This window comes from Mesocricetus auratus, unplaced genomic scaffold (assembly GCF_017639785.1).
Source record: "Mesocricetus auratus isolate SY011 unplaced genomic scaffold, BCM_Maur_2.0 Super-Scaffold_100691, whole genome shotgun sequence".
Classification (NCBI taxonomy): domain Eukaryota; kingdom Metazoa; phylum Chordata; class Mammalia; order Rodentia; family Cricetidae; genus Mesocricetus; species Mesocricetus auratus.
In genome coordinates, this window is record NW_024429267.1 from 19,317,191 (window position 1) to 19,332,617 (window position 15,427).

The following is a 15,427-nucleotide window of genomic DNA, read 5'->3' on the forward strand; positions in this document are numbered from 1 at the left end:
AGGCTGGCGCGGCAGAGCCCAGGTGACTGGCGGGGGATAAACCAAAGCGGCTAGCAAAAGAAAAAGCTTCTCTTAACATAATGGTGATCAGGAGTGGGATCATGAATTTCCACGCAAAATAACAAAAGCTTTAAAGGAATTTTAAAAACAGAAGAACAGAGAGAAGCACAGATTTTGGTAGCAGCATTTTTCTCAGGTGTGCTCTGTTTTGCTAGCGACAAGCCGAGATTCACGTGGCTCGCTTACCTGAGTCTTCCTGACTCGGCATAAAAAGAAAAAAAAAAACAGCAAGGTTCTTTTAAGAGACTCTGCTAATGATTGAAAGGTGTGTGCGTACAGCTGGAAGTGGCAGCTTTTGCTGGAGGTCAGCATGGACTGAGGCGGTAAGCTGGAGTCATGCTTACGCCCGCCATCTTGAAACGGCAGTTTAAAACGGCTGCGGTTTTACAGATAAGACACGTGGCCAGAAAAACATAAAGATTTACAGTAAAGTCAGACTTGGATGAAGAAAACCTATAAAGGTTTACAGTGTGTTTAAAAATATACGTGAGATTGAGAGAGAAAATGAAATGGCAAAGTGGTATATAAATACAAAAGCCGGCGTTGTGGTGGCGCACGCCGGTAGGATTTACTCCAGAGGCAGAGGCAGGCGGATTTCCAAAGAGAAATCCTGTCTCAAAGAAAAATAAATAACAGTAAAATAAATAAAGTAATAATAGATAAATAAATAAGCCACGTAAAGATGGAAAATACACAGAGAGTCTGGATACTGTACGCTATTGTGTTTTTCAGTTTTTTGCTTGCTCAGGAAGGAACTGCTACTAAAGTACACTTGCTTATAAATGCTGCTAAATTAATACAACTTATATCTTTTGAAAATACCTTGACTTCAAAATTTAAGCATAAGGATATGTTACTCGGAAAAGGAGTTTTCATTTATGTTTCCACAGAACATAAAAAGCTGAGGATTTCTTCCAGGCTTCTGTGGTTTGACGAACCAAGACCCCCGGAAGCAGTGGACCAGATGTTCCAACAATTGAGACAGCTAAGATGATGGAGTCTTACAGACCCCGAAAATATGGACTTATACAGGTTTCTGAGTTTTGTCATGATCCCCATGGTATAAACAGCGCCCCCTTCCAGCAGGAAGCAGTTTGGAATGAGCGACGTCCCAATTCCCATCTTGGTTATAAATCTTTGTTTTCATTTAAATGGGATTGTTTATAATTGGCTAATGATCACAGCCAATCTTCTTTTAATGGTAAAAAGGGGAATTATGGTATGGGTATTGTTTTTCATTTATTGAGACAAAATCAAGGTCAATTTTGTGATGCTTATATTTCTCCTCTTGATTAAGTATTGTGCTTATACTGATCTTTTACAACGTAATGCATAATTGAATACAGACTATAGATAGTTACTTATAATAGAATTTATAGTTACATAAGTTAGGTTTCTAGATATACAGAAATATATTTGAGATGGACAGTCTTCAAACCTCTCAAAGACCTTCAGAACATGGCATTTAAAATAGTTTAGGGTTTTTTTTGGCAATGAGAAATGTCTGCTCCTGGCAGCACCAATTATGTCTGAGAGGAAGATGGGCATCGAAGAAACTTGTTATGGAGTTTGCTTTCAACATGGCAAGTTTAGCCATTTGGGCAAGAAACTGCTCTTGCCTAGACTGACTGTTGCTGTATAAACTGGACATGCAGGACCCACAGGAAAGTGACTACTGAACTCAGTCTTACAGGGTTCCTGCTTCATGAAGAGTCTACGAGACTTTCTGCAGGACAAAGAAAAATGACTGACAGACTGCCAATGCAGATGGACAGTTTGAAATTTCCTGCTTTGCTGAGAAGTGTTCCAGACACATTGTGGCCTATGGGCTGAAGATGGATGCCCCAACGTTACAGAGGAACTTCGGGTGACTGTCCAGGCAGTAAGATACCTCTGTCAATCCTAGTGTTTATATATTATCCTTCTGTGGTCTTTGATAGAGTTGAAGACAGATAGCTATAATTATAGTTTTCCTTAGTTATGATAAAAGATAAGCTACATATGGAACTTTGGACTCACAAGGATGGGATGGATGATATTTTCTTTAAATCTTGCTAAAATATTGTAACTATGTTCTTACTTGATAACTGTTCTGTCATATACAATTTGACTATGTTAAAATTAAGACCTTTCTTTTGTTTAAACAGAAAAGAGGAGATGTTGGGGGAAGTCCTGTTATTTGCCTGTGGATTTGTCAATAAAGTACTGTCTAGCCAATAGAAAACCTAGATAGGAGGGACTAGGAGTCGAGGAGGATTCTGGGAAGGGGAAACACAAGAGAGTCGACATGTGACGCCATAGGGGTAAGAAGCCGGGAACTATTCTCCGGTAAGAAACATACTTAGATTAACAATTATGGGGTAATTACTTAAGGCAGAGCTAGCCAGTAAGGGACAAACAAGGCCAACAGCTTCATAATTAATATAGCCTCCTGTGTGTTTATTTGGGACTCATGCGGATCTAGAACCAGGCTGGCGCGGCAGAGCCCAGGTGACTGGCGGGGGATAAACCAAAGCGGCTAGCAAAAGAAAAAGCTTCTCTTAACAACATGTGACCTCTAGAAAGTCACAAGAGAACTGATATCAGTAACTGCTTGAAGTAGGGAACTTAGGAACCCAAGCACAGGAGTAGAAAAAAAAATTGTTCACATTTTGAACTTTTAACCCATAGACATATATATCACCAAAATAGCAAAACCTACATTGTAAGACCTAAACATTATTTTAAGGGCCAGTGAGATGGCTCACTGGGTAAAGAAAGACTTAAAACAGAACCATATGAGGCATGATGGCCCATGCCTATAAAACTAACACTCAGGAGGCTGAGGGAAGTGGATTGTCCCAAGCTCAAGGCCAGTATGATCTACCTCATGGCTAGAGTTTCAGGCTAACATGGACTGAAGAGAGAGATACTTTCTTTAAAAAATGAAGATAAAACCTGAGAGAATTTTTCACCAGCAAATCTGTATTACCAGAAATGTTAGAACTTGGCATAGTGTCATGGTGTATAATTCCAGCACTTGGGAAACGAGGCAGAAGGATAAAGAATTCAGAGAGGAAGGGAAGAGAGAACAGAGAGAGAGGGGGGGAGGGAGGGAGGGAAAAGTGGAGGGAGGGAGAGGGAGAATGAGAATTTTTTTGTAAATGTCCTAAACTGGCTTCGTCAAACTGAAGTATTCCTATCTTGGTATTCCAAATGCTGGAATTACAAGAAAATTCTTCAGGTTGAGAAAAATAATACCAAATGGAAACTCTGTGTGTGTGTGTGTGTGTGTGTGTGTGTGTGTGTGTGTGTGTACACTGTAAACCCAAAGATGATGGCAATCTTTAGTTCAAATATGAATCACAATTGCATTGGGAAGATGTACTCCGCACAGTGTATACAATGACAGCTATAATGTCTGTGTGGCCTTTGAGCAGTCCCAGTTCTGCATTTACAACACTGAGAAGTGTTTAGAGGACATAGACTCAACAACTGTGACATCTTACCCACAGCCAAAGAATACTACTATAGTAAACTTTTAAAAGTTCAGTAGAAAGCCTAGAAAGTAGAGGAAATTATACATGGAAGGAAAAAGAAAAAAACAATGGAATGTGAAAGACGGTCTTTAACTGACATGTAAATATTCTGCTTATGCTTTTGGTTACTTACATTGATACTTCCTACTGCCTTGAACTATGAGATAGGATGGCTACCCCCTCCCCTTAAGTACCTGCTCCCTTTGCTGTGTAGTGGAGAATGATCTCAAACTGATATTCCTGCTACCACTTCTGGAGTACTGGAATTACAGGCATGCAACAGCATACCAGGGCCTTGCACATGTTAGATAAGCATTGAACTGTATCCCCAACCACAGAGATAATGATTTGGTTCTTTCCTTCTTCCCTTCCTTCCTTCCTTCCTTCCTTCCTTCCTTCCTTCCTTCCTTCCTCCCTCCCTTCCTTCCTTCCCTGAAATAGTCTCATGTATCCCAGGCTAGCCTCAAGCTTACCATATAGTCTTAAAAGGCCTTTAATTAAATGTAATGAAAATATGGAAACAAATGGAAAACTAACTTTTTCTACCCCTCCCTTTTTTAAAATAGGGTCTTACTGTAAGCGTTTCGGGATGGGTCAGGACAGGATGGAACAGGAGTGGGTCAGGTATTCTGGCACTCGGGAGTCACAGAATACTCAGTGTTACACAGCTCAGGTGGAAAGGTATCCTGGAGCTCGGGAGCCACAGGTTGCAGTAAGTTTGGCAGCTTACAGCCTTGCCTCAGAGAAAGGCTTCTCAGCTCCGCTGGGGCAGGACAGGGTCTTCCAGCTGGGGATGTTCGCCTAGTGTAGCAGTTTTGCCAGGCAGGAGGTTTCTCGGGTGACATTGCTACAGTTCAGCTCTGCTCCTGGAGAGCGGAGAGCAGGGAGCGAGGAGCAGAGTGTAACAACTCCACTCTGCAGAGGAAGGTTTCCCAGGCAAGTGTTACAGCCCTGCTTGCTCTGCTCTGCTCTGTCCAGAGTCACCTCTGCTTGCTATGCTCTGTCGCGGCCACAAAAGAAGATCTTCACCCAAAGCTCATCCAAAGGGGTTTATTGGAAGGCAGCTGGACCAGCCAAGCTGAACATACACAGGGTTTATATAGGGATTCTTGGGGTTGGAGAAGTTTTTCCAGAGTAGGGATTGGTCCGATTCAGTGCTGAGCTCAGATTGGCTAGAGCTCTGCTCTGGGATTGGTTACTTTTTTACACAGGATTAGGGTTAGATTTGGCTCTGGTTTCAGGGCCAAAGTGTGTTTCTTTCTCTGGTCCTTTTTAGCCTTTTGGCTCCAATTTTAGGGCCAGGGTACATTTCTTTCACTGACTCTGATTCCAGGGACAAAGTGTGTTCCTTTGGCACTGGTTTTAGGGTCAGGATACATTTCTTTGGTTCTGGTTGCATGGCCAAAGTGTGTTTCTTTGGCTTTGCTCAAGGTGTGTTTCTTTGACTGGTCCCTTTTCCCTACACTTACTAAGTAGTCCTGACTGGCCTAGTACTTGCTGTGTAGACCAGGCTGGCATCATGCTTACTAAGATCTGACTATGTTTGACCTCCAGGTGGTAGAGTTTGTCAGAGCTGGAAAAATTATTTTAAGTTAAATTGTATTTGTTGTTATTTTGTTACTGGTAATGAAACATGAATAGTGAGTCAACAGTCCCTAGTGGGGGTGAGGAGCCAACACGGGAGGGTGGGGGGGGGGAAGGAGGGCAAGAGAGAGGCGGAAGGGAGGGAGGGAGGAGGGGAAAGGGAGGGAGAGGAGAGGGAGAGCTTATGAAGGGGGAGCCATGGACACGCTCCTGACTTGCTTCTATTACACAGGTAGAGAATGAGACATGGCTATTATTCTTATAGCTCTTTCCTACTGGGCAAGGGTAACATGAGTCTTGGCACAATCTCTGGTAGAAATTTTGGAGGAGAAGCACACTGATAATGTGTCTTTTGGCAGTATCCTGGATATGATTTTAGTCTCTGGGATACAAGACTGATTAGACAGCTTAAAAGACAAGGCACACCTTTAATCCCAGCACTAAGAAGAAAGGGGCAGGTGGATCTCTATGAGTTCGAGGCCAGGCTGGTCTACAGAGTGAGTTCCAGGACAGGCTCCAAAACAATACAGAGAAACCCTGTCTCGAAAAAATAAAATAAAAAATAAAAAAGTTGAGCCACTTAAGTTAGGGTCGAAGTTCACAGGCAGGTTTGTTAAAAAGTCAGTGACAGCTCCAAGCTGCCACATAGCAGAAAGCAGGGGAGCTTCAGAGGATGAGCAAGAAGGGCCAGAAGCATGCAAAATTCATGAAGGAAGGGTCATCCCTTAAGGGCCTCCAAGCCTGATATTATCTTCATAGGTACCTAATAATTTTCCTTCATGAGTTGAGACCCTAAAAGTATTTAGGAAATGGGTGTCAAGTCAATCTAGCTGCTTTTGTCTGAAATTTGACACACAAAGGTTTAGGGTATCCATTTTTTTTATGAGTACATAAGGTCCAGTGTACTCATAAAATTTCAAATGTGATTACCAATGGAATGGTGGTATTTGGAATGGTGGTGTTTGGCATGGTCTCAGGCTCATGGCATTTTGAAGCAAAGGAGAAATATTGGGAATGTAAGCGTTTCGTCGGGATGGGTCAGGACAGGATGGAACAGGAGTGGGTCAGGTATGGTATTCTGGCACTCGGGAGTCACAGAATACTCAGTGTTACACAGCTCAGGTGGAAAGGTATCCTGGAGCTCGGGAGCCAAGGATACTGAGTGTTACACAGCTCAGATGTAAAGGTATCCTGGAGCTCGGGAGCCAAGGACCACCACAGGTTGCAGTAAGCTTGGCAGCTTACAGCCTTGCCTCAGAGAAAGGCTTCTCTGGTGTTTCAGCTCCGCTCCGGCAGGACAGGGTCTTCCAGCTGGGGATGTTCGCCTAGTGTAGCAGTTTTGCTCCGCAGGAGGTTTCTCGGGCGAAGTTGCTACAGTTCAGCTCTGCTCCTGGAGAGCAGAGAGCAGGGAGCTGGGTGCAAAGTGTCAAGGAAGGTTTCCCGGGCAAGTGTTACGGCGCTGGTCGCTCTGTTCTGCTCTGCTCTGCCCAGGGTCGCCTCTGCTTGCTCTGCTCTGCTCTGCCCAGGGTAGCCTTCACCCGAAGCTCGTCCAAAGGGGTTTATTGGAAGACAGCTGAACCAGCCAAGCTGAACATACACAGGGTTTATATAGGGATTGGGGAAGTTTTTCCAGAGTAGGGATTGGTCCGATTTCAGTGCTGAGCTCAGATTGGCTAGAGCTCTGCTCTGGGATTGGTTACTTTTTTACACAGGATTAGGGTCAGATTTGGCTCTGGTTTCAGGGCCAAAGTGTGTTTCTTTCTCTGGTCCTTTTTAGCCTTTTGGCTCCAATTTTAGGGCCAGGGTACATTTCTTTCACTGACTCTGATTCCAGGGACAAAGTGTGCTCCTTTGGCACTGGTTTTAGGGTCAGGGTACATTTCTTTGGTTCTGGTTGCAGGGCCAAAGTGTGTTTCTTTGGCTCTGCTCAGGGTGTGTTTCTTTGACTGGTCCCTTTTCCCTACAGGGAATACACAAACAGTATTTTGTTTATGTTAGGAAAAGGATGGGATTCTAATCTAATCACAGATGGGGAGCCTGTAATTACCAACTTGGCATGCCAATACTCCTGGCTTATTTAATGGGGAGGCCTTTGTCAACTGTCCCTTTCAAAATCTAGTATACTTTTGTTGTTGTTTTATTTCAACATCAGTTGTTTTAATCTCTGGTTGTGTGTTTCTTTTGTGTGTTTAACACAATGTGACCAAATGGAAGAGCTTTATAAAAATGATGTGGCTCTGCCTAGCAAGTGTAACATATAACTCTCTTTAAAAGTGATTATTCTGAGGGACGGGAGAGAAAGCTCAGAGATTAAGAGTACTTCCTACTTTTCAGAGGACATGAGTTCAGGTCCCAGCATCCAAATCAGGTGGTCCACAATTGCATGTAACTCCAACTCCAAGGGAACTGATATCCTTTTCTGGTCTCTGGGGGCACCTGCGCCCATACCCCCCACACCTTTTATAATTTTTGTTTTAAATCCTTACACTATTTAACAATATGAACATAGTTGACTCAGGACTCACTGAGTATAATACAAGTCAAGCTTTAAACTCTTTCCTACGTGAATGCTCACTGTGGGGAAAAACATCCTCAAATAGATCTTCCTTATGGTGTTTGTCTATTTTGTAGTGTTTAGTGCTTTTCTTTTCAGCTGCTTGGCTGCCAAAAGTCTGCCTCGGCTTCTCTACAGTGCCATGAGCGATGTATAAATGTGTCTGCTTCGGGAGCTTTGAATATCTCATTATCTCCTTTTTCTTTTTCTTTTGTTGTTGTTTGGGGGGGAGTTGTTTTTGTTTTTCAAGACAGGGTGTCTCTGTAGGTTTGGAGACTGTCCTGGAACTCTCTTTGAAGACCAGGCTGGTCTCGAACTCACAGAGATGCCCTTGTCTCTGTCTTCCAAGTACTGGGATTAAAGGTGTGCGCTACCACCACCCAGATTTTTTTTTTAAGATTTATTTATTATGTGTACAGTGTTCTGCCTACATATCCGCCTGCTAGACAGAAGAGGGCACCAGATCTCAATGCGGATGGTTTTGAGCCATCATATGGTAACTGGGAATTGAACTCAGAACCTCTGGGAAGAGCAGCCAGTGCTCTTAACTGCTGAGCCATCTCTCCAGCCCCATCTCCTTTTTCTTGATCTTGTGTTTGACATCCTTCACCTGTTTGTGAACAGAAAATCCTCACTTTCCTTGACTTTTTCCAGGTCTGACGACAAGATGCACAGACTGGACACTGCCCAGAACTTCCAGAAATATGCTTACAGGGAGCCAGTGGTCACAACTGAGAATAGAAATGACATTTTCTTTTTGTGAGTGACCTCAAACTCTCAGTAGTCCTTTTGCTCAGCCTGGACTGTAGTTACAGGTGTGAACAGCACCAACTTTCTTTCCTGTTTTATAATGGCTCAAATTTTGTTGCTGACACTTTGGAGTAGCCATACTTTTTTGTTCATCTGCTTGGATGCAGGATGTGATGGGGACCTGGCTACAGTATCTTTCACCCAACTGATCATCAGGGTACATTTAGATGTTCTAACTGGCTAAGTAAGAACGCCTTCCTCCCTCCCCTGCCCTTGACCAAAGAGGATGACCTTCCCATACAGAAGAAGGACCCCAGTCTTGGTATATGAGTAGCTGTGCTTCCCTATTAGAACCCCCAAACAAGCTCTCATATTCTTGGATGTAACATAATTTTCTTTTTATTTTATGTGATACTTTGAATAAGAAATATAGTTCCTGGCACCGTTTGAGAAAGGTTGTGGGACCTTTAAGAGTTGGAGCCTTGATGAAGAAAGTAAATTCATGGGGGCAGGGTTGAGAGTTCATAACCTTGGCCCCCTTCCAGTTCATGCTCCTCTCTGTGTTTGCTGTTGAAGATGGGATTAATAGGCTCTGTGATCCAGCAGCATGCTGCCATGCCTCTTCGGCCACTGTGAACTCTCCCTGTGGTACCACAAGCCAAAAACACTCTTTTCTCAAGTTGTTCTTGGTCATGATGTTTTATCATAGTAACAAAAATTAGCAAATACATTTGGATATTGTCTTAGATAATTTCTATTGCTTGGAGGAGACCTCATGACCAAGACACTTTTTAGAAGAAAGCATTGAATTGGGAGGTTACTTACGGTATCCATGGCCTTCATGGCAGGGAAGATGGCAGCAGGCAGCCAGGCACAGTGCTTGAACAGTAGCTGCAAGCTCATTTCTGATTCAAAAGTTGTAAAAAGAGGCAGAGGCAGAGGCAAAGGCCTTGAGGTGGAGGTAGGGGAAGCTGGAGGGAGGCACAGACAGACAGACAGACAGACAGACAGACAGACAGACAGGGCTTGGCATGAGCTTTTGAAACCTCAAAGCCCACCCCATGACACAACTCCTCCAAAAATGTCACACCTATTCAAAGACCATACCATCTAATCCTTCCCAAATAGCTCCACTAACTGGGCACCAAGCATTGAAACATATAGACCAATGGGGGCTATTCTCATTCAAACCGCTACAGACATATATATTTGTTTTTTCAAATCCTATGTTAAGAGAGAGAGAGCCTGGTGTGGGGGAGACAGAGGCACAAAAGAGAGGGAGAGAGTGGGAAGAGGAGAGAGTAGGAGGGGCCATAATTCAGAGCTGTATATGCTTGAGTGTAGGTCAGTTCATTCATAGTTGGCCAGGCCTCTCTGATGCCCCACTGTAATCAATCCTCAATAAATCAGAACTCAAGCAGAACTCACTAACCAAGAGGAAAAGGTATGTATATTACCCCTAACCAAGAAGAAAAGGTATGTATATTACCCCTAACCAAGAAGAAAAGGTATGTATATTACCCCTAACCAAGAAGAAAAGGTATGTATATTACCCCCTAGCCAAGAAGAAAAGGTGTGTACATTACCCCCTAGCCAAGAAGAAAAGGTGTGTATATTACCCCCTAGCCAAGAAGAAAAGGTATGTATATTACCCCCTAGCCAAGAAGAAAAGGTATGTATATTACCCCCTAGCCAAGAAGAAAAGGTGTGTACATTACCCCCTAGCCAAGAAGAAAAGGTGTGTACATTACCCCCTAGCCAAGAAGAAAAAGTGTGTATATTACCCAAATGCTTCAGTGGAACAGGAGAGCAAAGTCACGTAAGCCACCACACTTGAAACCAAACTGCTATGGCTGGAGTTTGGAGTCCTTAGGGCCCTGCTTAGTAATCAAAGCGTTCTGCCCATTGTCTTTAAAAAATCAAGTAAGACCTTGAGTGTTTCTGTCTTCCCCTCCTTTCCCTTCCTTCCTTGCTCTCAGGATACTGAGGATGTGGAAGGGATGTTGGCCAGGGTACCTGAGTGGCCAGTTCAGGGGAGAGAGTCTAGGAAGGAAGGGTCAGGAGAGGTTGATCTGTAAGACTAGCTGTCCTTGAATGGGGAGAGTACTGAGAGGTGATGAGATTGGGTTTGCTGAGGTGAGAAAATAAGCCAATCGGCTGAAAGAATAGAAAATGCAATAGGAGACAACACATGCAGAACGGGAAAAGCCTTGATGTACTGAGTCCGTGGTCAGTACAGAGACACTGTTCTATGATGTCCTTCAAAAGGGCTGTTCCCACCTTGTTCTTGGGGATCCAGGTGGTATTTGGGGCAATGTCTACAAATATCTTACAGTACAAGAGGGGAACCCCCTCACTTATTCTCTTAAAGACCACAGAATAGAAAAAAAAATTAAAGAAAGGGACTTTAAGAAAAAAAACTTTAAAAATCTAAAATGATTGCAATTTATTCATTGCATATCTAATCACATGTAGTAATTTTATGTCTTGCAATATGTAAGCACATTTCAGTATTCTCTCAGGCTATGGCAAATGTCATCCAAAATAGCTTGCTTAATGCAGGGAAAAAACACTCAGTGGAAGTTGAAAGCAATATTCTGGCTGGAAGCAAAATTGCACAGCTGGCACCATTTGGGGAATAAAAAAGGAAAATATTTTTAAAGCCTAGTGATATTTTTAGAAGGCTTTAAAAATTCTTGAGAATATTTTTTGTTAACTTGAAGCTTTCCACCATAGGTTGAATAATTTCAATTTTTTAAGGGGATTTTACTTTAAACTTCGAAAAGTAAAATGCTGAAATTCTGTAGTATATGCAAATAAGAACAAATAGCAATAGGGGACGAAATGGTCAACAACCAAATGTATTATTAAAAAACTGTAATTTGGGGCTAGAGAGATGGTTCAGCAGTTAAGAGACTGGCTGCTGTTATAGAGGACCTAGGTTCAGATTCTATTCCAAAAGTCACATGGCAGTTGAAACCCATTTGTAATTCTACTTCCTAAATAAAAATAAATGAATCTTTTTTTTTTTTTTTTTTTGGTTTTTCGAGACAGGGTTTCTCTGTGGCTTTGGAGGCTGTCCTGGAACTCGCTCTGTAGACCAGGCTGGCCTCGAACTCACAGAGATCCGCCTGCCTCAATAAATGAATCTTTAAAAAAGAAAAACAGATCTTAAAAATATACTGGTAAGCTGAAATAAAAGGCCATTAATGCAATAAAATGTGGAGTATAAAAGTCTTATAGTACAAAAAACCTTGTAATAGGATTTAATATAAGATAAAGAATCAGAAGTCTGTGAGAAAGAAAAAAATTATAAAAGTATTAATCCCAACAGTAAGAATATGACCACTACCACAATTTGAACTGATTTTAAAGCAAGCTTGATTTCTATTGGGGTGCACTCAAGAGCTGGCCAGCGACTGCCTCCTAAGTTGGGCTAAAGAGAGAAGCCCTGAATTCACCTCTCGGGCCCCTTTTAAGGAATAAAATCACCCAAATACTTTCACAAAAGGGAGATAATGGGGCAATAAGGAAATATACAAAACAAACAAAAAACTTTTTAAAAAATCATGTGATTACCCACCAGGTGATTAGAAGGCCTCAAGGAGGGTCAGGGAGAATCAGGAAGAGTCAGGGAGGGCCAGGGTATTCTAAAAAACAAATCAAGGCCATTGGTTGAGGAAGGTCAGGTTCCAGGAAACAGCTACTCAACTTTCACAGGAAATAAAAACTTATTTTTAAGAATACAGCATAATGGCACTTGTCTTTAAAATGGAGTCAGGCAGGTTTCTCAAAAGAAATAATGACAATGAGCTAGGTCTGTAACTCAATGGATAACCTGGAGTCAGATATTAGTGGGTGAAAGCTGAAAAATCGGAGAAGCAGCCAGTCACTAGAGTTCTTCTGTAGACCAGGCTGGCCTTGAACTCCCAGAGATCTGCTTGCTTCTGCCTCCCAAGTGCTGGGATTAAAGGCTTGCATCACCAACGCCTGGCTTAGAGTTCTTTTATTTATTTATTTTTTGGTTTTTTCGAGACAGGGTTTCTCTGTATTGTTTTGGAGCCTGTCCTGGAACTTGCTTGGTAGACCAGGCTTGGTCTCAAACTCACAGAGATCCGCCTGCCTCTGCCTCCCAAGTGCTGGGATTAAAGGCATGCGCCACCACCACCCGGCCTGGTTTAGAGTTCTTACTTCTAAGAAATTCTTAGACCAAAAACGGGAAAGCTCCGGTCTCCTCCCACCTTCTACTCGTCTCTCCACCATACTGGCGCTGGGATTAAAGGCTTGGGATCCCAAGAGCCTGGCCCCAAGGGTTAACTGGTGGATAGCGCCCCACTTGCACTTTGATCCCCAGGCAAGCTTTATTTATTAGAGCACCAGCAAGATATCACCACAGCCCAGCACACACAGTGTCCTGCGTTTGATCTCCTATGTGGTGGTTTGAATGACGATGGCCTCCATAGGCTCATATATTTGAATGTCCCAGTTGGTGGAAATGTTTGGGAAGGATTAGGAGGCGTGGCTTTGATGGAGGAGATGTGTCACTAGGGTGCAGGCTTTGAGGTGTCAAAAGCTTACCATACTCCCAGTTAGCTTTCTCTTTCTGTCTCCTACTTTCATATCAAGACATAAGCTTTTAGTTACACTGTTCGTGCACCATGCTTGCCTGCCTGCTGCCATGCTCCCTGCCATAATGATTATGGTCTAACCCTTTAGAACCATGAGCCCCAGTAAATTCTTCTATAAGCTGCCTCACATCAATAGAAAAGTAACTAAGACACCCAACATTACAATGGTAGTTTGAATAAGAATGCTGCCTCCCCAACATCCCCCATTAGAAGGATTAGGAGGTGTGGCCTTTTTGAAGTCCATCACTGGAGAGGGGGGGACTTTGAGGATTCAAAAGCCCATGACAAGCCCAGATGCCCCCCCCTCCTTATGGATCAGCTACCTCTCAGACACCACACTACCTGCAGCCATGCTCTGCTACCATGCTCCCTGTCATAATGATAATGGACTAAGCCTCTGAAACTGTAAGCAAGTGACCAATTAAATGCTTTTTTTAAATAAGAGTTGCTTTGGTCATGGTGTCTCTTCATAGCAATAGAACAGCGATTAAGACAGTGACATAAACCAGGGATGGTGGCTCATGCCTATAATACCATCCTAAAAGGCAGAGTCAGGAGGATCAGGAATTCAAGGCTGTCTCCAACTACACAATGAGTTTGAGGTTAGTCTGGGAGACAAAGATAAAGGAAGAAGAGAAGGAAGGAAGTAACTGGGCTGTGGAAATATCTCAGCTGGTAAAATGTTTGTTACATAATTTTGAGGACCTAATTTAATCCAGAAGATTTACGTGAAAATCTTGAGTGTGGTGATGTGAACCCAAGAGGCTGACAGACCTTTGGAGCTCACTCACGAGCCAGCCAATGAGAGAACCCATCACCTCCCCACCCCAAAAGTGGAAGAAAAACACTGAAGATTTTTCTTTTGTGTGTGTGCATACAAACACACACACACACACACACACACACACACACACACACCCTGCATGCACACTTGTGCAATGGCAGTTCAGGAATTTTGAAAACAATTCTATTTATTCATTTATTTATTTGGTTTTTCGAGACAGGGTTTCTCTGGATTTGGAGGCTGTCCTGGAACTACCTCTTGTAGACCAGGCTGGTCTTAAACTCACAGTGATCGGGCCTGCCTCAGCCTCCCGAGTGCTGGGATTAAAGGCGTGTGCCACCAACGCCCAGCTTACTTCAACATTTTTTATTTGAAAATATTTTCATATAAAAGAAATATTGTCTCTATGTTGGCAACTTTGCAGTAATTTTAGTGGAATTCTTGACTTTCAGCATGTAAGAGGCTCAACCAGTTGCTATACAGTGAGGGGCTCCTTTCCCATATCCCAATAAATTGTATTATCTTTCTAGTTCCCTCAAATCTACTAACCCAAATACTGAGGCTTTTTAAGATCCTTGAGAAACCACTGAGGAGACTGGAAAGATGTCCCTGTGGCTAAGAGTATTTGCTGCTCTTGCAGGACCTAGGTTAAGTTCCTAGAACCCACATGGTAGCTCACAAACAATAACTCCAATTCCAGGGGATCCAATGTCCTCTCTTCTAGATGCTTTGGGCACCAGGAACACACATGGTGCACATACATGAATGTAGGCAAAACACTTATGATGGGGGAAGTCCTTCTGTGTATGTGTATATATATATATATATATATATATATATATATATATATATATATGTTTGTCTTATTGGTTGATGAATAAAGCACTGTTGGCCAATAGGGAAGCAAGATAGGTGGGACTAGGAGAAGTGGAGGATTCTGGGAAATGGAGGCACAGTCAGTTATCATGCAGGACGCAAGAGAAGTAAGAGGTACGGACCCTTTCTCTGGTAAGAGAAGACTACCTAGAAATACTCAGATTAGCAGTTATGGGTTAATAATTAAGTGAGAAACCATAGCAAATGGGCAATAGCTTCATAATTAATATGGCATCCTGTGTGTTCATTCGGGACTAATGTGACTCTGGGACTAGGTTGGCAGGAAGAATGCTTGTTACACCCTCATACACATAAAATAAAAATAAAATAAATCAAGCCGGGCGTTGGTGGTGCACACCTTTAATCCCAGCACTCAGGAGGCAGAGGCAGGCAGATCTCTCTGAGTTTGAGGCCAGCCTGGTCTACAGATCAACTTTCAGGACAGCCTCCAAAACAATACTGTAGGCGGTGAACTATGTCACTAGCCAGGCCCACTTTTGGGCATGGCTAGGGGGCGTTCTGGGGGAAGGTATAAAAGATTGAACAACGGAAGTGTTGGTCTCTTTTTCCGGCTTTCGGCTTCCAGTTTGGCGGGGAAAACTACTCGGCTCATCTGGGTTACTTGTTTGGTCTCTTATGAGTAATTTCTACAATAAATACTTAGTTTTACTTT

General features: G+C 42.9%; 1 long non-coding RNA gene across 1 annotated transcript; it reads right to left on the minus strand.

The window, feature by feature from the left end:
- Window positions 1-8,849: 8,849 nt before the first annotated feature.
- Window positions 8,850-11,127, minus strand: LOC121137440. The gene is made up of 2 exons (XR_005874662.1): window positions 9,292-11,127; window positions 8,850-9,109 (listed from the first exon to the last, which is right to left on the minus strand). It is a non-coding gene; the product is annotated as an uncharacterized LOC121137440 (long non-coding RNA).
- Between the last annotated feature and the right edge of the window lie 4,300 nt (window positions 11,128-15,427).